General features: G+C 33.6%; 1 protein-coding gene across 2 annotated transcripts in view; it reads right to left on the bottom strand.

The window, feature by feature from the left end:
* Nucleotides 1–23,926, bottom strand: part of LOC118190030 (sarcoplasmic calcium-binding protein 1-like) — a 342,070-nt gene extending 318,144 nt beyond the window's left edge. Inside the window, exon 1 of one of the 2 annotated variants that reach the window (XM_085811902.1) lies at nt 23,838–23,926. The gene's annotated coding sequence lies outside the window, so the exon portion shown is untranslated. The remainder of the gene's footprint in view (nt 1–23,837) is intronic. The other variant, XM_085811903.1, reaches the window with a different exon arrangement.
* Nucleotides 23,927–24,693: the final 767 nt, after the last annotated feature.

The following is a 24,693-nucleotide window of genomic DNA, read 5'->3' as shown; positions in this document are numbered from 1 at the left end:
AATCATCTAAACGAGCCATCAATTGGTCCCCTGGGTCGTGGACTCGCACAGCTCTGACTGGGTAGCGATCTCTAAGAGTTGCTTGCTGGGCTGCCTCCAATTTCACGGCGTACAACAGAGCGCTTTTTACATCCTTTGCATCTGCCATTCGTAGAGCTTTCTGTATTTCGGGATCCCGGATTCCATCGATAAAGTACTGCAGGGACATGATTTTCCTCGTTTCTCTCGGGCACTCCATAAAGGCGAGGTGGGACAGCCTTTCAACATCTGTGGCGAGTTCCTGGAGGGATTCGGTGATCTTCTGTTGACGGGATTTTAATTGAAGCCTGCTGTAGTCTTTTAAACATTTCTCGCCAAAGCGCAGCTCCAATGCGCCGGATAAAGCTTCGAAGTCAAGTCTTTGGTTTTCTGGAAGCGTCTGCAGGATATCCGCTGCGTCTGCTCTCAGAGAAGCGGCGAGATGGCAGGCCTTAGTTTGGGAATCCCATCCATTCGCATCCGAAACGATAGAAAATTGTGTTTTATACACTTGCCAGCATGTCTTCCCATCATATGTGCATAGCTTCAGAGAGGAGCGAGCAGGCATAGATAGAAATTTAAAACCTTCAGAATTGCTTCCTGCCATCGCTATGCACTTCTTTAGGCTGTCAACTTCTTTGGCGACGGCAGCAGAAACCCTATCATCAATTTGGGATTCGATTTGTTGTTGAACAGAACAAACTCTTCCTTCTATTTCTTCTTTGACAGAATCAACTCTGTAACCTATTTGTTGTTCCACTGCCGAAACTCTGTCTTCTAATTGCTCTTTCACAGAAATGACTTTTTCTTCAATTTGTCCAACTTTAATTTCAACCGCGTCTACTCTGCCTCCTATAACCTCAAATTTATTTTCTATTATGCAGGTAATTTCTCTTTTCATCTCTTCTTGTCTTGCTTCAATCTTTTCCTGTCCTGCTTCAATCTTTTCCTGATTAGATTTCATATCTTCTTTCAACGAGGCAAAGGCTGAGATCAACTGCCTTAATTGCTCTTCCATCGCTCTTGTTATTGGCATTCAAATCCCACTTCTGACACCAAAAATTGTTGCGTGCGTACGGGTTCGTTATGAAATGAATGCACAAGTCCGATGAAAAATGAACAAAAATTTATTATTATCACAACAAAAATGCTTAAATTTTTCAAATTATCATGCAGTATTACAATATCTCACAGTAGTTATCTTGTAACTACTCAAATGTCCAATAGAACGTAATTCAAAACAGCTAAAGAACGCTAATCCGCGAATTCGCTACAATCAACAAGAGCAGTTTTCTAAGCAACAACAAAAACTAAGCAACTACTACAAACTGAGATGTTTTCCTCCTTTTATAAGATTTTAAAATCACGCGCTAGAATTTTCCAGTACTTTCTCGAAATCAAAAAGAGATATTTATTTATTTAACGCACGCGCTCTTGTATTTTTAATTTTCCGGCTTAGCTTTCTTTTAATATTCGTCACGCGCTGCACTGCGCGAGAAATAAAACCATTTAATTTATAATTGAACTAACATTAGCTTTTTAAATAGCAAATTCGTAACACTGCCCCCTTCCCAAGGACTGCACGTCCCGGGCAGGACAATCCCTGGACAGGAAGCTAAACTTACAACTGTGGCATAAATGCATTAATAAGCATTACATTACAATATTAAACAACATGAACAATAAATGCAATACGTAAAACAAATCAAATGTTATCAAATACAAATCAAATACTAAATTCAAATCAAATACTAAATACAAATCAAATCAAATATACATTTAAAAACAAAAAGGACCATGGTCTTACACTATTTACAATTATTTACATTACGTACTATGGCCATAGTAATGAGCTAATCTGTCGTAAGAGTTCGAAGACTCACGGATCCGAACCACGACGTCATTCGTGTTCAGCACTGTATATGGGCCATCCGAAGGTGACTGTAATTTAGGACTCAGTCCTTTTCGTTGAATCGGGTTCCACAACCACACCTTGTCTCCTTTGTTGGATCTATGTCTAGTAGCTCTTGTGTCGCATCTGGTCTTCATTTTCTCCGTTGCCAAGTTGACTCGCTTTCGTGCAGAATGGTGCATCCCCTCAAACCGGGCCTGGGCGTCTTGGATGTGTTCCTCAGGCGATGAAGGCGCATCCGTAGGGCGACTAAACAGGCGGTCACAAGGCAGACGAAGGTCTCGACCGAAGAGCTCCTGAGATGGAGAATAGTTGGTAGTCTTGCGTTTCTTTTCGACCCTGGTAAGATTTCGGCAGCTTCCCGAGCTGGATCTTTCGGACAAGGCGTCGACATTTCCAGGCGAGGATCTCTTTTGAGGATGGATAGTCATGCCACCAGATGCTGAAAGCAGCTTATTGTTTTTGAAATCTAAGGAAAAATTGTATTTCCTTAAAAAGTCCAATCCGAGTATGCATGGATCTGTAATATCCGCCACATATGCCGTGTGATGGTAGGCGGCACTTCCAAACGTGATGTTTACGTTTAACTTCCCAGTTATGTCGATCTTGTCACCAGACGCAGTCTGAAGGGTAACACAGGATGGCGTCCAAATAAGTTTATCTTTAAACTGTTCAGCTAAATCTTTCCTAATGATGGTAACATTAGCTCCTGTGTCAATGATCATATTGCAAGGAACTCCATCGATATTCCCATTGATGGACAGTCCGTTATTGTTGCCACTCACTATAGAGATCTTAAGCGCTTTAAAACAGGGTTTCTCATTATATGGCAACCTCCGTTCCTTGATATGGTCATTAATTTGTTTCCTGCGTCGTTGCTCAGAAATTGTCTCAATTTTCGTACCCTGGGGTGTTCTGCAATTCTTTCGTACGTGGCCTTCAGCTCCACAGTTCCAGCACTTTGGTTTCTTGTCAGTCCTTTTCCTTCCCGTGGCATTTAATTGTCTGTTTAAATCGTATGCCTTATTTTCCGTGCTCTGGGGAGTTCTGCAGTTCCTTCGTAGGTGGCCTTCAACACCGCAATTCCAGCACTTTAGGGTCGGTTTCGTTTCACCACTATTCCGTCTTAAAGCATTCACTGGTCTTGTCAACTCATCCGTTTTATTATCCGTGCCCTGGGGTGTTCTGCAATGCCGTCGTAGGTGAGCTTCAGAACCACATCTCCAACATCTTACAGCCACTTTGTTCTCACTGCTACTCCGTATCAAAGCATCGACTTGTCTGGATAAATCATCTAAACGAGCCATCAATTGGTCCCCTGGGTCGTGGACTCGCACAGCTCTGACTGGGTAGCGATCTCTAAGAGTTGCTTGCTGGGCTGCCTCCAATTTCACGGCGTACAACAGAGCGCTTTTTACATCCTTTGCATCTGCCATTCGTAGAGCTTTCTGTATTTCGGGATCCCGGATTCCATCGATAAAGTACTGCAGGGACATGATTTTCCTCGTTTCTCTCGGGCACTCCGTAAAGGCGAGGTGGGACAGCCTTTCAACATCTGTGGCGAGTTCCTGGAGGGATTCGGTGATCTTCTGTTGACGGGATTTTAATTGAAGCCTGCTGTAGTCTTTTAAACATTTCTCGCCAAAGCGCAGCTCCAATGCGCCGGATAAAGCTTCGAAGTCAAGTCTTTGGTTTTCTGGAAGCGTCTGCAGGATATCCGCTGCGTCTGCTCTCAGAGAAGCGGCGAGATGGCAGGCCTTAGTTTGGGAATCCCATCCATTCGCATCCGAAACGATAGAAAATTGTGTTTTATACACTTGCCAGCATGTCTTCCCATCATATGTGCATAGCTTCAGAGAGGAGCGAGCAGGCATAGATAGAAATTTAAAACCTTCAGAATTGCTTCCTGCCATCGCTATGCACTTCTTTAGGCTGTCAACTTCTTTGGCGACGGCAGCAGAAACCCTATCATCAATTTGGGATTCGATTTGTTGTTGAACAGAACAAACTCTTCCTTCTATTTCTTCTTTGACAGAATCAACTCTGTAACCTATTTGTTGTTCCACTGCCGAAACTCTGTCTTCTATTTGCTCTTTCACAGAAAAGACTTTTTCTTCAATTTGTCCAACTTTAATTTCAACCGCGTCTACTCTGCCTCCCATAACCTCAAATTTATTTTCTATTATGCAGGTAATTTCTCTTTTCATCTCTTCTTGTCTTGCTTCAATCTTTTCCTGTCCTGCTTCAATCTTTTCCTGATTAGATTTCATATCTTCTTTCAACGAGGCAAAGGCTGAGATCAACTGCCTTAATTGCTCTTCCATCGCTCTTGTTATTGGCATTCAAATCCCACTTCTGACACCAAAAATTGTTGCGTGCGTACGGGTTCGTTATGAAATGAATGCACAAGTCCGATGAAAAATGAACAAAAATTTATTATTATCACAACAAAAATGCTTAAATTTTTCAAATTATCATGCAGTATTACAATATCTCACAGTAGTTATCTTTTAACTACTCAAATGTCCAATAGAACGTAATTCAAAACAGCTAAAGAACGCTAATCCGCGAATTCGCTACAATCAACAAGAGCAGTTTTCTAAGCAACAACAAAAACTAAGCAACTACTACAAACTGAGATGTTTTCCTCCTTTTATAAGATTTTAAAATCACGCGCTAGAATTTTCCAGTACTTTCTCGAAATCAAAAAGAGATATTTATTTATTTAACGCACGCGCTCTTGTATTTTTAATTTTCCGGCTTAGCTTTCTTTTAATATTCGTCACGCGCTGCACTGCGCGAGAAATAAAACCATTTAATTTATAATTGAACTAACATTAGCTTTTTAAATAACAGATTCGTAACAATACATTAGACAAAAACTTCTGGCCTTTCGGATGGGACGGTTTGCTGAAAGCTGGTTTTGATTTGCTCGATTTGTATGCTTTACTTTATGTTTACTAGTTGCCTTGTGTATTACATAAGAATTTATGATAGTCTGCTGAAATGTAAAGCCAGCATTAGGGTAAATGAATAAGCAACAATATTTATTTGTAAAATCATAAATAGAGCTGAATAATATTGATAATATGAAAAATATTGAAAACGTTATAGCTTATAAGGTGTTAAATTAATTATATTTATTCTCAAACTTAAGTCAGGACAGTAAAATATTATGTCTAGTAATAAATCACAAGTTAACACAGCTTTTATTGTATAAATACTAAGTCACAGGATAAGACTAAATTTAAAACTAATCCAAAGCTTTATTAGACACACCTGGTGTAATACGTCTAAAAGAAGTAACAAATTAAGCTATGTCATACGACGTACAATAATAAAAGTTATTCACACCTACACCTTTTGGGTAGGCTGAAAATTATTAGGTAACATTCTAACACTTATAGAACTGTGCCAAATCTTTTCTGTAAGCCTAAATTTGTATTCTTCCTTCAGCAAAGCGGAGGTACTATAAAGGAACTTCACCAGGTAAGATTGCATCCTAATTTTAAACGATGTCGTTTATGGTAAAATTTGCACCGTGACGAGGCAAGAAATAGAGGAAAGAAATTAACATGATGCTAACTATTAGCAAAACTATAAATGTCACAGGCTACATTACATCAACTAACTTATTGTTGAATCTTCGACAGAAATTAAGACAAACTTGTGTAAATTTTACTTATAACTCTGAATACGGTTAACTCTTGAAAGGGATCTGCTTTCTTATATCATTGGCAAAGTTATAAAAAACTTATTAATTCATTTACTTTTACTAAACCACCTTATGCGTTAGTAAATGCTTTCCCAGAGAATTTGAAAGACATATCTTAAACATTTTCAGAAAAAATATAAGAGTAAATCTAAAGAATATATTTTCCTGCTTTAGATTACATCAGCAAGATTAATTCTTCTTTTCCTCTCAATTTAATTTCATAAAGTCGTATTTCGTGTTAGTGTCTTGGATTTGTTATTAAATTATGCGTTACTTTTTCCCCTTTTACTGTTTATAATAATGAAATTCATAACTATGTGAGAAAGAAAATGCTGAAAAAGAGAAAACTGCTACTTACTTATAAGTTGTGTTTTTTTTAACATTGAAAAAGAGAAATAATTTTAATTTTGTATGCTAAGAGAAATGTCGAAAATTATGCGTAATACGAAATTGGAATTTCTGTGCACGTTACGAGCAGTAGGAGCAAAAATAAAAATAAGAAGATATTTTAAATTAGAAATTAAATTTTAAATAGGGGATATATTATCAAAAGAAACATCGTTGACTGTGGAACCTTATGAAAGAGTCATCCGAAGCTGCAATCAATATCAAAATTCTTAAAGGAAGCGAAACTTAATTGAATTTCTTTTCCAAAAATATCGTGGGAGCTTTAGTAGATGCTATTAGCCAATCATAAATTGTGGAATCTAATATTTCTTGTCTTGAAGAAAAGAACTAAATATTAACCTTGAATGAAGGAGGAAAAGTAAAAAGAAATAATTCGACGTATTTTAGATTAAAGGAATGACTATCTGAAAAAAAAAAGACAGAAGTTATTTAATATAATAAAATGTTGTCGAAGAATCAAAACAGTAAAGATTTAAATGTTAATTAATTTAGCATCGTTAATGTAAATGTTTCAATATTGCAGACGCTCTATCGGCAAAACTCGAGCTATTCATAAATAAGCAGCTTCATACTAAGAACAGATGCTTAAAATAACTTGAGTATGAAAATTGCAGAAGATTCTCGTTTAAGTTGATTGATTGGTTGATAAGTTTCTAGACCAAAATTTATGGATTATCTGCACCATACACAAGCTTAAACATCAACGTAAAAAAATACAATCCTTTCCCTTGTCATAAGAAAAAGAAACATGAAACAGGATTTTAGAAACTTAAACTGAAAGCCACCAATCATCGAAATTTTAAAGATTTTCTAAAAACATTGTTCAGAATTAAAACAGATTTTCCTCCTGAAATAAATTCAGAAAAGCTGCTGATTGTGTAGAATTGTAGTCTGTTCCTTGACGAAGAGCAGAAATTTTACATGGCCCTTCTAGTTTTTCAATCTTCCTTTATTTAAATGTGCTGGTTTTTCTTTTGTTCTTTGTCTTTTAGCCATAAAAACCTTTCTTACACGTTTATTCGCATGTATTATGTATTCTATACACTGGAATTCAAAATTAACATAATTTTCTCATTTGGTCGTCCAAAACCTTATGGGCAGGTTTTAATGTAATTAGGTACGGACACTAACTAATATTATACTAGCGAGCTGAAGCCCGCTATTCATTGTTCGTGTGTATAAGAGTTCCTATGTTAAATTTCACCAGTATTCGAAAGTGGGACTGAACTACCAGTGTTCAGCGGTTTTGCGCGGGCTCCCCCCGCTTTATTCACGTATGCATCCAGAAGATACTGAATACACGTTACACATGCTTAAATCACGAAAACACCCATGCAGCCAGCCCGTTCGCCGGAATTCGAAACTTGGACCGAACTACCAGTATTCAGCGATTTTACTGTTCAGCCGCTAATGGGATTTTCTACAAAGTGTAATCGCAAACATTTTTGGGTATACTATTCAAACAATAGATTCGTTATTAAAATTCCTTTACTTAAATTCCTTTTGATAAACTTCAACATAATCACACACAAAATTGCTTCAATATATATATTACGGACACCGATTAATATCATATAACAATAATTACAAAGTGTCATTCAATTCTTAGGGTGCTTAAGCAGGATCGTGTGTAAAGCTCATCGGAGCAGGAAGGTCTAAGCTAAATGTTAGAAGTTCGAACAAAAAAGGAGGCTAATAATTAGATGGTTAACTCTAACAATCACCTAATTATCAAAAGGTAACTTCCTAAAAAGACACAGAGTATCAGATCTTTTTTACTCCCACTTCTCCACTATTTTCTGGCTTATTCGAACTCAGGCTTTAACAGACAAACAATTCCGGTGGTATTTCTCAAATAAAGAATGTTTCACCCAAAACTAAACTTACTAACTGTTCCATTCATTCTGAAGCTTTAGTAGCCGAAACAACCCTCCAAAACCTGAAACCAAGCAGTGAAAATATGAATTTTATAAAAAGTCGAGTTTAAATTCTAGAATATTTACGATTTTATGCCAAGAGAAGGGCAATAAACATGAAACGCTTTTGTTATATTCCAAAGTAAGGTGGTTCTTCAAACATCTTTTTGAACTTCCACCAGAAATTCTAACTTTCCCCTGTGATTCACAATCTGAATTGAAATTCACAATCTGAATTAAGTGAATTATGGTTGGCACGTTTAGCGTATTTAGCTCATATTTTTGGAAAGTTAAGAGAATTAAATTTAGGATGAAAAGGACAAAGTGTTAATAATTTGTTTACCATTAGAGATAAAATAAATGCAGTGATAAAAAAATCGAACTAAGAATCAAAGAATAGAACATTATTATTTTAAGCTTTTGATCACTTTTAGAAAATTTTCTAATCAAAAATAATTTGAAAATAAAAGAAGAACTAACATCTGATATTAAAAATCATTGTTTTTCATTGATAAATAATTTCAACATGTCTTTTCCCAAGGATTATGAAAAAGAAAATTGAATTTGAAATCCATTTTGTTCAAATGCACCTGAAATTTTATTCGTGAAGAAAAAGAACAATTGATAGAAATTTCCTGTGATCGAATTTTAACTGAAGATTTAAAAAATACCACACATGTTAACTTTCGGCCGAACCGAAAAACGAATTTCAAATGAAGCTATTAAATTTTTATTGCCTTTTTGCGCAACTTATTTGTCTGAAGAGGGATTTTCTTCCATGTTATATTTGAAAACTAAATACAGAAAATTAAAAGTGAATCCTATTTTACGGTTAAAACGAAGTGAAGCAAGATCACACATAAAGAAATTGATCTCTCTTAAACAGGCCTAAATTTCATACTAAATTTTAGAATTAAAGTATTATAACTTATATTTTGATACTTAAAATGGTAACAAATTTTTAATTTAATATTTTTTATGCATGCATGTTTAACAGAAATAGCCAACAGATTGTGCAAATAGTAAAATATATATTATTTTAATATTGAGAAATTCATAAATAATCATTTTAAAATATATTAGTGGTATTAAAGTTTTTCAGTATTTTTATATTTTTAGATGGTATGCATTAATCAAAATGTTATGAATCGCTGGTCTAGCATAACTCTTTAAAAGTAATTCCATTAATCTTTGAGATACAATATGCTTGAAATCGACAATTTCCAAGCATGTATTGCATAAAAAGAGTTCAGTGGCTCTCAGTACCTCCCGAAATATAAATATGAAATATAAATCAGTATTATGAAATTCTCTAAAAACTCCCGAAACTGTATGCATTTAATCAAGCATTTATTATAGTCTGATGTCTGCAAAACACTTAGTTTGACAATTTGAATAAAGAAACGATAAAAAATAATGAAACACCTCTGATATTAATAATAGCATGTCATAGTTTTAAAAATAGTTATTGAAAATACATTGATAAACAGAAATAATTATCTCTTGCTTAAATAAGAAATATTTAAAGACTTTGTTACGAATTTTGAACATAGATAAATGACGAATTTTGTACATAGATAGAGAATACGGAAGCATGTCCTGTATTCTTACTACATTGGGTAAATGGGTATCTCGGTTATTTGGCGAAATATTACCCACCTAGCAATGGTTTTGGCGACTTATTTTGTCGCTAAATTTGGCGATAAATCACCAAAAGTGATCAAATTTGGCGAACATTTGGTGACATTTTGGGCCGGTCTCTGTATCACCGTGATAAGTATTGTAATTGAATAAACGTAATTCATCCCTGTATTAGCTGCAACTGTAAATCGACCTTCCTATTACTTTCGAGTAATTTGGAGAAGCAAAAAGTACTAGAAATACCTTGGCGGTCGGTTGAAAGCTATATAAGGCCGGAGAGAGCATCTGCTCTCAGTTATTGTTGTTGCGAGTTGTTAGTTCAGCGTGAACTGAGATATCTTCGGTTAGCTTTCTCTTTAGGTACGCTTTACAGTGCGTTATGTTTAACGTTCTTAGTAGTTTTGAAGTGTAACTACTGATTGTACTCTGTGAACACCTGTAGGAGAATTTTTGTGGAAAGTTCCAGATCTCTCAAATGTTTATTTTTATAAAATAAATTTTATCAACCTATCATCAGAGCGGTGTGTATTAAATATATTACGAACCCATACGCGCGCAGCAATGCAATAAATATAGGCGTTTCTTAAGGAATTAGGGTACTAATATCAGTTGCTTTATATGTTTTTGTCCTTTACAGGTTTGCAGTGGTCTACAGTGCTTTATAGACATTAAAATATATATAATTATGCCGAAAAACCCTTTTTTGTTTCCTAAATCTAGAAACTCGGAAAACGAAATGTGTAGATTTTAATTTAGTATTTTGTTTCTTTTCTTTCCAGCATTTTGTTTTGCAATTAAAAAAGGCTAGCTGTAAAAAACATGAAAGGCAGCAAAAATGCGCTTGGGTATGATTCCTTTTTTTCATAAAAATGCACAGTTATTACAAAACTCATTTCAGCAATAATATTAATTTTATTAAAGTATTCTTTTATAATATCAAATATAATCAGTTTAAACTATGACATTTTAGAAAGAAAAGGCAAAAGCATATTTCAGTTTGTATTTTAATTCACTAGAAATATTAGTCGGTAGGGGAAAAAAGTTCAGCGATGTTTCTTTTTTAATAATTCCATTTATTGCAATGAATCCTTAGATTCAATTACATTTCCATTTTGCCAGCAAAATTCAGTTCCATTTAATTATAAAATATCCAATCAGAAAGCAATAAATAATTAATTTACTTGGATATATAAATTAATAATTCAATTTCGAAGACAACACGACTAATAATTAAGCATACTGCTCCAAGATAATTAATAATTCAATTTCAATAAAGCAGATCTGAGTAAAATTCAGAAGTATATCGACACAAGAGACTTTTTTACTAACTACTTGATTCTTTGAGGAAAAAAATTTGAATTTATAATATCACGTTAATCTTTTTAAGTTTTATATCTAAATATTTTATTACATAACTCAGAGTAAGAACAGTATATATATATTAAATTTTTCTGATAGCTTCTTTTGAAAATTTATCTAGTGAACATTTAGTATCTATCCATCATAAAAACGATAACCGTAATTTATAAAGAGGGACAACGTTGTTCCTTGCCTAATACTATAACTTAGATGTTTAAATTATATATCTTTTAAATTTATTGATCTCTATTAATTAGTTTTCTTTTGCGAGAGTTTATGGGTTTCTACCGCTTATTCTAGAAATTCATCTTTTTTTAAAATTAGTTAAGCATGACATTTTTTTAATTAAGTATTAAAAGATTACATAACAATTTAGTTTCAGTTTGCATTAAGGCTCGTTTCCACTACTGCGTACGAACGCGTTGCGTCAATTGAAGACACGCCTACGGCATCCGTACAAGCGTTTCCACTGCTGCGTATCCGTAAAATATTTTCATTTTCCGCCGCTAGGTGTCACTGTAATATTTTGGCGCCAAACAAGCAGTTCGCGAGTTACGACGCTGAACATCTGAATTTTTCCCGCTTAAGCGAGTATTGTTTGTTTTGGATTTGATATGGATCCTGACGTAAAACGCAGAAAAGTTTTGTTTACTAAATTTCCATGTTATTGGAAATTTTTATTTCTGCTTATGAACTGCGAAAGTAAAGTAGCAATTTTTACATAAGTAAGGTTATAATGCATATTATGAACATCACTAATTCTATAGAAGCTTAAGTAAATTTAAAAAAAAAATTGTGTTTGTAGAAGCCTTAAATATTATGAAATAATATATATATTCTTAAAACTAAAATGTACTGTTAGTGAAAAGTAAACAAATAAATAAATAAAATAAAAAAGTTAAAGGGATTAAAAAATAGTTGGTACTTTAAAAGTACAGAGCAACTGTAAAGAAAGGTTCACAATATTTAAGCAAAATTTGCTATGCTTGTATACCGCTGACTTCAGGGTCATAGCTGGATAATTTATTAGAAATCTCGTTTGTTTTAAAATGCACTATGGGCAATTATATTTTATGCATAATCCATAAAATATTATTTTTAATTTAAACATTTTAATTCATATCTCTTTTTATAGAAGTTATAAAAATAAGATTTTTCTCTTTATATATACACACATTAGGTAAAGAAAATGGAAATATTTAATTAATTAATTCCTGCGCTTCTGCTGGAGAGGACTGAATTTAAAAGCAATTATTATAGTAATTTTTTGTTAAAAAATGTTTAAGGCATTAATACTGTCTCATGTTAATTGGAATGAAAGTTTAGAGTCGTAAACATCCCAAAGTCTGAGCACATGTATATACATTCACATAAAAGTGAAACGAATATATATATATATATATATCTGCAGGGTTTCAAAATAAATTAAATTTAAATAATTCTCTTGCACCATTGCAGCAAGGAATGAAATTTGAATTTAACAAACATTTTCTATTCGTAAAAAGCAAATAAAAAGTTAATTAAATTTAAATGAAATTTAATGCAAACAAATAAAGGATTAATTATTGCTGCGAACTAATATACAATATCATTTAAATTCTTAGAGCATATGTAAATCAAGTGCAAGTATCAAAATCCATAAATAAATATATAATTCCAAAAATTTATTTATCCTATTATTCACTTATGCATTTTTATTTAGGATTAAATCTATCCTATTATTCATTTATGCATTTTTATAATTTTTTTGGGATTAATAATCTATCCCATTATTTACTTATGCATTTTTATAAATTTTTTAGGATTAATAAATTTTTGGAATTATATATTTATTCATGGATTTTTATACTTGCACTTAATTTACATATGCTCTCAGAATTTAAATGATATTGTAGATTAGTTCGCAGCAATAATTAATCATTTATTTCATCTATATTTAATTAACTTTAAATTTGCTTTTTGCGAATAGAGAATGTTTGTTAAATTCAAATATATATATACAGGGTATGCTTTAAATTAGTATTATATAATTTTCAAACTTTTTTGCTGGGGGGAAATTTAAATAAATAAGAGCATAAATAAAACTATATATTTAACGCATATAACAATAGAAATAAATTATAAAACACGAATATAGATCAAATTGGAACAAAAAGCTGAGAAAGTTGCAAACAGGGTGAAAAAGCGTATGGGATTCGAACTCACGACCCCCCCAAAAGTAAACATTATTATTGTCAGCTTAACCACTAAGCTAGCAGCACACAGCAGTTGCAAGCATATTTTGGCTTACATACATTATCAAGTAAATCAATTCTTAAAACTAATTTTTTTTGTCTTATTTTAGTGTGATATCGTCTGAAAAATTCACCAGAGTTTGTTCTTCAGCTTCTAGTACACTTTTTACAAAAAACATTATCTTTTAAAGTGGCGTTCCGATTGAAGTTAAACGGGCTGTTAAAAATATATTTCATGTGCTTACAAATATATGTTAGCCAAAAAGATATATTTATAAAGGGAAATACAAATTTAACATACTCTTTAATGCAGTGGAATATTTAAAAGGCTATCAAATTTAATTTATAACTAACTTTTTAGTTTTTACCTATTTCAAAAGAAAAAAATACCAAATCTTTTAATCATATCTAATTTGCTATAGCAGTTTGATATAGTCAGATATTCATTTTCATTAAAGGTAAATGAATATGCAGAACTAGGAAATAATTGTCAGGACAAATTTTGCTATTTCATGGACTTGGAATTATAATTTTTGCCGCTGATTTTCTTGAACTGAATTTCTTGAACGCCTGATTTTATCTGCGAACAAGTACTGTAGTTGCAGCTATCTTATTTTTCTTATCTTTTTTTAACTAAATTCAGCTGATTACTGTCTTTTTCAGCACGCAGATTTCTCGCTATAATGTTAATTCAGAAATAAGTATTTTTTAGCAAAACATTCTTTCCCTATTAGCGAGCGTTCATCGCTACTTCTGCCGCCATTAATTTTTAGTGACTACACCTGATTGCTCCTTTTTTACCACGTGACCCCAACGCATCCGCAGACATACGGATAGAAGTTGAACATTGTTGAACTCCATCCGTATGTCATCCGTCACCGCACACCGACCGGATCGCTGATGTCAATCAAAGTGAATTCGCTCGCTGATTGGAGAAACGCATACGCACCGCAACGCATACGCAACAGTGGAAACGGGCCTTTACTCAGAAAAGCATAAAATGAGTCAGCTTGAGTTCTTGACCCTCTAATGGTCATTGCACAGCTCTAAAAAAATTGGCTTTCAAATAAAAAATGACCCACTGATATTTCGCACCTAAATGTTTCAAGTTTTAAAAATGTTATAGCAGTTTGGGTTAAAAATTGTTAAGCCTGTAAGTTGTTTCCGTTAAAACAATATAAATTGCTAAATGCAAAATACTTGCGTAAATTATTTTTAGAACTTTTCTGTTTAATTGGAGATGAAGAAAAAAATCCGTTTTGGAAAACTAAACGAACAATTCGTTAAATATTTCCGTTTTTTGTTTTTATTGGTTTTGCTTTGCTTAATTCAATAACAAAATTACTTTGAATCACATTCATTTCATTTGGACGGCATACAAACCTAAGCGAATTCTCAGGTAATTAGGAATGGAATTTGGCAGATGGAAACAGATAAAATACCGGCATCATTTTATAAAACAAAGATTGGCTAACTCTTGAAAGGTTAGGCCTTACAGATACAGCCTATCTACAACTAAATCAAGTCAAAGATCAACATCCATCCAGTCCAATCAAAGATCCAGCCAATCAATCAAACAATCGCCCAATCAAATCAATCAAAAATCATATCAGTCAGAATTCAGTCAATCAATCAAATTACTAGCCAATAAAATCAAAGCTCTGCTGGTTCCAGCCAATCTCCTAACTCCTTATCATCACTCGGTTACGCCTCATCTGCTACAGCTCTGCTCTCGTTCATTTGAACTTCGACCTTCTCATATATTGTACACCTGTATTCAACAAACGTTACATTACCATCTATTACTGGTTATTGCTTTTGACTTTTGTTGCTGTCTACAGATTAGTGCAGATAGAGCCAAAAGTATCTAAAAAGCCCTAGCGACGTCGATGATAATCGAAAAATATAGGAGATGGCACTTCGAGGGAAGAAAATGGATTCTGAAGAGCCTGGCCAGTATGGCAGGACAGTAAAAAATGTATCCTGGAGAAAGTTGTGTGCCAGGACAATGAGGGCAGAAATTATAACTTCGCTGATCATTCGGGGATATTTTCATTCTTTTAATATGGCTATGGTAGATGAAACAATTCGGTTGGAGTTTAACACGGGAATAGAATTTTTCTTTATTTGTTGGAGATCAGTCTTCGGCTGGCTATAGCATCTGCATCGGCAAGGGTAAAACTGCTTTTGACCATTACTTATCGCTTATGCGTACTGAACTTTATGCTTCCAATCAATGCAATCTAAAAGTTATGGATTATTTACAATGTAACACTGGGATAGATCTTCGGCCCAGGAACCCGAGTCTTGTGGCCTTAGGGCACCTAAGTATAAGATAAGGTCTTCTCTTAACATAAAAATTGTACTAATAATATTAAATATGGATTATCACTAGCTCTTTAAGGATTTTAAAATAATACCCGATTGGAAAACTTTAGTAAATAAAAAAGCAATTTAAATTTACATAACGCCAAGTTATTATACACAATGACCGGACATTATGAGTAATAATATAATACTGATTTAATTCATCTCGCATGCAGTATCTAGTTATTTATTTGGTCCTGGTTAAGCAAACGTTCAACAGAAAAAATTGAACCGAGCATCCTGGATTATTGAAATACAGTTGGAATAATATTATGAAATCAAACAAATGTATAGCTAATTATATGCATTCAACAAGTTTTATAGCGTTTGCATGAACCAGAATTCATAATTCTAACCTGATCGATATAGAAATCTTCATGTATTTAACTAGCCAATATTAAAATGACTTTGACTCACCTCAAGTATAGTGTCTTCAACTAACCTACATTAATACTCGAAAAGAACCAGCAGAACGTTTCGATTTACATTCCTACCGTGTCCACTTTTTTTAAAAGGTCTCCATAAAGTTGTATGCTGATGTAAACATCTCATGAAATCTACAAAATAAGTATTATAGTTTTGTTTGCTCTTAAAACAAAGGCAAAAATCTTTAGGCCCGTAAAATAAATTTTAGATCACACTTTCACTGACAGATGGTGCTGTTATTACCACTCTCTAAATACAAGGAGAAAACTAAATTGTTATATGCATTCGTTTTCTATATTAGTATTACAGTTGAACCTCGGAACACAAACGCCTCGCTTATCGATTAATTCGATTCGCGTTCAGATTATCTGAACAAAAAACGCCTACGATGATGATGAACGGTGTATTGAATCTGCAAAATATGCTTTTCAAAGGTATATTGAAGTAACTTGAGCCAATTACATAACACTCGACTTCTAGAAATAATATATTCCATTACTTAACGATCATTATTAACAAAGTCTGGCGGTAAGCGAGCTACAGGATCATGAATGCTGCTTAGACTAAATTATCGAGAGACTGGATTGCAACCAGAAACTTTGAATACTTCGTATTACAGTGATTCCTTTTTCAAAAGAAATTTCGTTCAACTCTTTATGCTGCTAGAATATTAAGAACAGATATACACAATAATTATTGGAACTAATTTTTGAGTTAGCATTCTTCAGAATTTCTTTCATTAGCTCTGTTACGTAAACTTGTAAAGAAATCATGACCAAAAAGCGTTTTAAAACGATCCATTTCTTTAGGATAATTATGGCCAGTTGCAGGAAATCTTTCATTAACCAGTTTAGATGTAGAGCCTTTAGCAGTAGTTTGTAACAAATAATTAAATTTATCAGAATTCAGTATGCTAGAATCATTATGATTTTTTTCAAAACTGGCTCCAAAAAGTTTTAATATTAAAATTTTTAATCCAGTTTTTAATATCAGCGTCATCTAGAGCCAATTTCCTGGCAAAGAAAGTAACGATTGTTCTACTGATAACTATATGACTTTTAAATCTGCAAAACTCCTAATTAAAATGGAATTTCAGAGGAAATTTGCCTTCCACCTATCAAATAAAGATATTATATTAAGCTAAGGGAAAAGCCTGAGGGGGTGTCTCTTTACTTCAAAGCCAATTATTCCAGATTTTCCTCGTCTTGTAGCCTTAGGGTTATTTTGTCTTTTGACTGGGCACTTTGCCTGAATGCCCATTTTTTTAAAATTTCACTCTTTCCTGCTCTTCAGTATGTACTCTTTGTAACTCTGGACAGTGCATGGATAAGGAGAATATTGGCAAATGCACTATTAATATTTTAATTCTACTGTTCTTAAGTAAGATCAAGTGGCCAAAAGTCTGGCATTTGTATAAATAAATAAACAAATTAATAGCACAGTTAAATTTTCATAACTTTAATTTACACTGTTTAAACCTCCTTTCTTTAGTAATAGTATTTTCAGGAGAAATAATAGAAACAGATTGACTTTGAATTTAAACTAGTACTTAACAGTTAGTTAGTTATCAACAATTCTCATTACTTTAGTTTAAATCCGTGTAGCTTTGTCATAATGATGCTCAATAATTTCGAATTCTGTTTATTGTTTCGAATTCTGCTTCAAGAATACTTGTATATGTTACTTTCAGACGATCGACTTTCGATTTCAAAACACTCATTTCTAATTCCGTTTCAAATATGTTTAGATTTTGCAGGGCTATCAATTTATTTCCTTTATTATATGCTTTTGAGAAAGCAGCTGTCTCAGCACTTCTCGAGTTTTTTCCAAAACTTCTAAATTAAGTCTATTTATGATTCACTCTTCGTTTGCATAGCCACGAGAAGGTGCCAAAATTATTACAGTTATCCCTTTGATTTCAGAAAAAAAAAATCCTTCATACATTCTTTTGCAAAAAAATCGAAGCACCATGAAGGAAGTGGTTGTTTTGACGAAACTGTATATATGTATAGCTCATACACAGATAATAAATTGATTAAAAAAATCAAGGTCATAGTACCTGTTCGCGGCTCACAATCACCCACTAAGTGTTCAAATTAGTAGTTGGTTGAACCGCCCCTGGCGGCAATGCATGCTTGAATTCGTCGAGGCAAGCAGTGGTAGAGGTTCCCAGGGTCATCCTGCAACACATTATGCCAGGCATTCATCAGATATTGCTCCAGATCTGTGATATTTTGTGGTGCCCGAATCTAGCGACCTACCATGCCCTAGACATGTTCGATTGGTGAAAGGTCTGGGACCTTGCTGGCCAAGAAAGAGTATCAACCGCACGGATACAGTCCAGAGATATGCGAGCGGTATGTGACCTGGCATTATCTTGTTGGAAAATGGCCTCAGGATTACGTGCAGTGAAGGGTAATGCAATCGGCCGCAGAATGGTATCAACATACTGTTGAGCTGTTAATGATGTACGGACGATAACTAAAGATAACCTGCTGTCATGAGAAATAGCGCCCTACACCATTACACCAGGGGTTATGGTTGTATGCTTTTGTAAAACAAAGGCTGATTGGGACCGCTGGCCTCGTCCTCTCCAGACACGAATACGGTGGTCATTTGCTTCAAGAGTGAATCGGGATCCATCGCTATATACTAAACGATGCCAGCCTAATGGCAGCTATGATGATCGGCTGCAACACCACTCCAGACGACTCCGCCAATGCTGTGGGATCAAAGGCAAACGTGTTAAAGGCCTCTGTGAGCGTAACCCCACCTCAGACAAGCGCCGTGAGATGGTGGACGGTACCACGGGAGGTATAGATGTGGCTGGACCACGGGATCACGTGGAGGTTTAGTTGTCTGTAAGGTCTTCGATATCGTCGTAATGGCATCTTTAGTTGCTTCTTTACAGAATTACAATGGCATCAACAAAGAAGATAAATTTTCCGCCTCTGTTACTGGTTTTATACTTGTCGAATTGCGCGCTAGAAATGCGCGATATGATCGCAGTTCCTATTCATTTGCCTTGAAACTTTGATCATTTGCATCTTCGATCAAGATGTTTTTGCATACCAAATTTCGTCACGATCGCAAAAGTCCTTGGAGCGTCGATTTTTTTTTTTTTTTTTTTTTTTTTTTTTTGCAAAAGAGTGTACTACACGCTACCAGGGTATCAAGAACAGAAATGCATAATTAATATATTTCGTAACAAAATAAAACTAACGGGAATACTAGTCGAGTGCACTCTGAGTACAAACTTTTATTATGAAACACATCACATAACAACAAACACTTTCTCTGTTGACAATCACTAGAAATTAAATATAAGTTAAAACTTTAGGATCTGACAAAATTTGACACTTAAAACGTTTTTATCACCTATGGTATCGTGCCTGTAGGCAAAAACTTAGACTAAGAAGTTAACGGCTTGAGACATCAAGAAGTTCGAGAGAATCATAGAAGTGAGTTAAGTGCGTAAAAAATAAAACTTCAGAAACAGCAACAACAAGCGATTTGGGGAGAAATGTCTTCAGTAGATGAAGGAAAAAGGTAAAATAACGCTCGATCTATGATCCGCGGAATTTGGGTGCAAAATGGTGTAATATGCAAAGTTTTCAAGCATTATCCTAATAAAGCAGTAGCAAGCTATAGCATAAGCATTTTAATGATAATATTATGGCTTGCTTTAGAAGCATTTTAAAACATAAGCAACAGCAAATTACATTGGGAAAATTTTTAGTGAAACGGAGGCCATTCAATCTCAAGCAGAGTCGAATGGTGCTTAGAGATTAAGAAATGGTAAAAGAGGATGCCCTTTAAAAACAGATATCTGGAAGCAAATTTCGCATTCGAAGGATAACATTTTTCTCATCAATTTCCACTTATGACTTCTTTTTCGTATATCTTCCTTGGTAAAGGACCTGTAAAATTAAATTTAAGATTTTCCTTAATTTGTTTAATATTGCCTTTATCTTTTTTACTTCCTTGTACGAAGTACAAAACGTATCGCAAAAACTTTTGGGTATCATATTTCAGCAGTAAAAATTCGTTTTGACTGTTCCCGAGTTTTGCTGTAACATCTAGATGCGCCCCTCCTTTTTTTATTGAAATCGACAATCTTAAAATTATATATATGTATAATAAAATTTTAGAGAAATACAAAGAGAAAAACTTTAAAATTAATTAATTTCAAAATTTATTTCAATAGGACTTAAAACGTAAAATGCGCTATCGCTGCAAAGTCTACAAAATTAAATTTAATAGAGAAATATATTAAGGAAAATCTCTTAAGAGATAGGGATAATTTTTCATATTATTCATTCTTTCATAACTTTATACGATATTTCTCAGTTGATGCTTATTCTCTCTTTTTTAATTATTCTTTTTCTAGATAATATCTTTTTAAATCAAGTAATCACTGAAGGAGAAAAATATGACGTAATGTAAAATTCTGTTTTTATATTGAGGACGGAAGTTGACATTAGACCTTTGATTTCCATCCCAGGGAAACGGGTCCGGGGGTCTCCCAACCCGCTTCCCTACCGCCAATCTCTCAAGAATACTTTCTGTTCGCCAAATATTGAGAGTACCCCATGCCGCACAGATACTGTGCGCTTACTAACATTTATGCTTCCTCCAGAATTCGAAACCTGACCCTTCGGTACCGCAGTAGGCTCTCCCAAAACAATATACCATCTGGGCGGTATTTTTATTTTACTACGGAAGAATAGATTTCAAATAGCTTTCCAGCTTTTGTAGTACTTTACTTGTACCCACTCAATCTGTTTTACTTTGTTTTCAAATCAACTTTTTCATCATATTTCTTTCCAATACAAAATATCAGACCTGGAATGCTTTGTAGACTTTTTTTATTATTACGGATTGTCCGAAGGTAACTGTCTCATTTTTATTCCTATTCAGTCTATTTTGAAATCTTGATTCCGAAGCTGTTACATTTTGAGGACTGTCGAAGCTTTCACTTTAAGTGATGCAATCGCGAATGTTAAGATTCCTGGAATTTGCGACTCCAGACTACCCTTTTATCAAGTGTAATAAAAAATCACACGAGGAATAAAACTCAACGCTGATCATATACAAACAGTTTTCAGTTACCTAACATATTTCAGTTCCTTTACAGCCATTTAAATATGAACCATCATAAGCCGTTTCTATTAACTTTCCCATTTAACAGATCGATAGTAAACAAAACTTTTGGTTGTAAATTATGACTTAACATAATTTACATCCAGAAGTTTTGTTTAAACCTACTGGAGAATATATCTCTCAAATGCTAGATTTTATCTGACATTTAAAGAGATATTTTCTCCGGCATGTTTATCCTTACTAAGTAGTTTAAAATGTTCAATAGAAATTTTTAACTTCATATGACAGGAACTTTCAAACGTCACATATTTTATTTCTCGTTTTTTATCAGTGGTAGATTCCCATTTTTTTAATTTTTGACTTTCAAAGAATTTACATTAATTCGAATCCCTGTTACGTTTAAACTTTTAAATTTTGCTGAAATATTTCAGCAAAGATTTTACATTCCGACCCTATGGTATTGTTGTGAAAAACCTTTTTAAAGCATGAAACAGATATCCTTCTTCTTGTATTGTATTTACTTTCGTTTCCTTAAAAAAATACTGATTTAATTATCAAGATTTTCTATTACAAACATTAGTTTTTTTCCATACCTTCTTATTAGTTCTGTATAATATTAGACATACAGGAATTTTTACCGTTCTTTGGAAATACTATTTTAAAAGAATAGTATACCACGTTAAAATAGTAGTATTTTTTATAAATAGTAACCATTTACACCATTTTAAAAATATATTGAAATCATGTGGTCACAGTGCATACGAATGTTTTTTACCAAATATTGGGCTATATGTTGGTTAATTTCTTTTAAATTTCATTTTGTATCCTTTCTCTTTATAATCTCATTGTCTTTTATGAGAGTGCTTTCTTTGAAGTTAATTTTACTCTGCTAGGAAAAGTGTTTTTTAGAGTTTTAAATGTTATTCTCCATATTGAATGAATTAGAATAAATATGAAAACTGAAGAATTATTAAAGTATAATATTACACGACTTATAATTTTACATTTCTTAAAGAATGATTTTCACTTTTAGAAGAAGAGTTTTCATATCTTTTCTGTATTTTGATTTTCTAAATTCTGTATTTCATGGGAGGTTTTAGTTCGCTTTTTCAAACACCCATCATTGCTTTCTTGCAAGTATTTAGCCCATCACAGAGAAGTAAAGTCACTGATCATTAGTAGTTCCATCCGAGGTTCAAATCCCGCGAACGTGCTGGCTGAATGTGCATTTTCGTGGTTTTCCTCATGTGTAACTATTATGCAAGCCAGCTTCTTTTAGAAAGTCCTCCACGAAAGCATCTAAACATCCCACCCTTTGAGCAGATAGCCCTACAGTGCTTTGCCATAGTCAAATAAACTAACAAAATCTTGCAAAGTATTCGTAATTTCTTTACTGCTATAAAATTGTTGTCTTTTTTATAAGGATAAGTGACTTTTCTGAAATTCACTCGTAGTCCAAATTTCTTCGTCATCTTCTGATTCTGCCTGAAACATAGCATTCGCTTTTTTGACACAAAAATACAACTTATATATATATAAAATTCTTACACAGTAATAAACATTATCTCTATATATAATAAAAGAAAGAGTCTCTCTGTGTGTGTGTGCCTTTCGTTCGTGCTGCGCGTAAGCTAATAGACCCACGGCTACGAATATTGGTACATAGTTGCATCTAGACAAGAGCCAGTGCACCTCGAAGCGATTTTTTCGAAATTCGAAATAGAATTTTTTTTTAATTTTATGTTTTGTGACGAAATCGCGTCATTTTAAGACATAATGGGCTATAGGAAAGCGAGATTTCACTCTACACACTCCATTTTCACATCGTCATGAAACGTAGGCACTTAGCTATTTTACGAACTTAAAATAAATTTCGTGTTTCAATAAATCGATTCAATACGAATTTATTTAACAGAGCTTAACACCTTTTCAACGGGATTTTTTCTAGAAAAGTTTATTTTTAAAAATGTACAGTTTATTTTTCTTTGATTTTTGGACGCGTTAAACTTTCATCCTTGCGACTGCTTTTACAAAAAGAATTTTGGAAAATAATATTTTATATTTTTAAAATACTTTTAAATGAAGCTTCCGATAATGTTTTACATATATATAATGTTTTACACATAAATAAATCTTACACATATAAAATGTTTTACACAAAAACAAACCTTGTATATATAAAATATTTTACACAGAAATATACCTTAAATATATAAAATATTTTACACAAAAGTAAAACTTATATATATGTATAAAATTGAAATTATAGCGATAAGTTTAGTAGTATCTTTTTTTTTAAGCTAAACCATGTTCTCATATTCTTTTGTAAAGGTCTAATACGGCAGAAGGAAATTACAGACGCAGTAGAAGATCTATGAGCGTATTCCATTCTGGATCGTTTTATAATGATTAACTAGGTGCATACTGACATCGCTTTATCTTGACAAGCTTGACAGAATGAATCCAACCTCAAAATCGGGAGAAAAGGAAAAGCAGGAGAAAGTTCAGATAAGGATGCTCAGCAACAAAATAACACTATATAGGTCAAAATATTTCTTTGCTTTAGCCAGTTGGTAGAAAAGGGTTAAGGTAGGTTTATAAGGAATAAAAGAATCCGATATATTGCATTTAAAATAGGAATACGGACATATAAATAGTATTTAAACATAAATTAAGAGGAAAAAGGTTCGGCTCTGTAGAACAGACAACAATTAAAACTGAGAACAAAATAAACGTACCTACTCTTTATCACCAGTAGAAAAACGTGAAGGTGGGATACATATGGAAAGCTAGGGCTTTTCGATGATAACTTAATTAAAGCATCTATACTTCAATAAAAGCCAGATAGTGATCAAAAGGGATTTAGGGAGCGATGTTAATAAGAAATAAAAGAAAGAACCCTGTACGTAATGCGTTTCATCACATACATGGCAAGGAAACATGCCATAATTCTTCAGTTTTAAGACGCACTTATTTTCAACAGCAAAAAAGGAATCTTTCTCTGAAAAGACATTTTTCCTTGTAATTGATGGCGTTCTACAATTGCAATTTTTTCCCACTGTTTGCGCAAAGCATGCAAAGTTTTGTTTTTAGGCGGACGTTCCGCTTCCCAGTTTGATTGTTCCACTTCACTGAAAACTAAAATAATGTCTATGTTTACCTGAGCTTCTAAAAAAGCAGCTACTGTTATTTTATTTAGTAGAGGTTGTTTACTGACAATTAGAAAGTATTTGCCCGTAGCTTTGAAAAATCTGAGTTCAATGTATTTTAGTGCTTTTGTTTTTATTTTCCGCATCACATTTTTGTCAGAAAAACTATATTATGTTGTAGAGACAATCGGTATTTTTTGGAAGCAGGCAAGATGAAAAATGAGCAATCGCCTTCTCCCTGAATCGAACCACGGACCACTGGAATACCGGCAAAGCGTGCAGAACCACTACACCACGAAGGCACGCTAGAAAGGCGGGACAAATACTTTATATACTCCCCCTTTTAAAAGACAACTGAGGTTTTTAGGGAACCCAATCACCAAATCCTAGGTGCGGAGAATTATCATCCAACACCCTTTTAGTTCAGGTGCCACTGTAGAGACAT

Source organism: Stegodyphus dumicola, chromosome 2, assembly GCF_044657685.1.
Source record: "Stegodyphus dumicola isolate Sdum_Otavi_A_Nest chromosome 2, ASM4465768v1".
NCBI lineage: Eukaryota > Metazoa > Arthropoda > Arachnida > Araneae > Eresidae > Stegodyphus > Stegodyphus dumicola.
The sequence above is the reverse complement of the archived record's forward strand: the minus strand, read 5'-3'. Positions and strand labels throughout refer to the sequence as shown.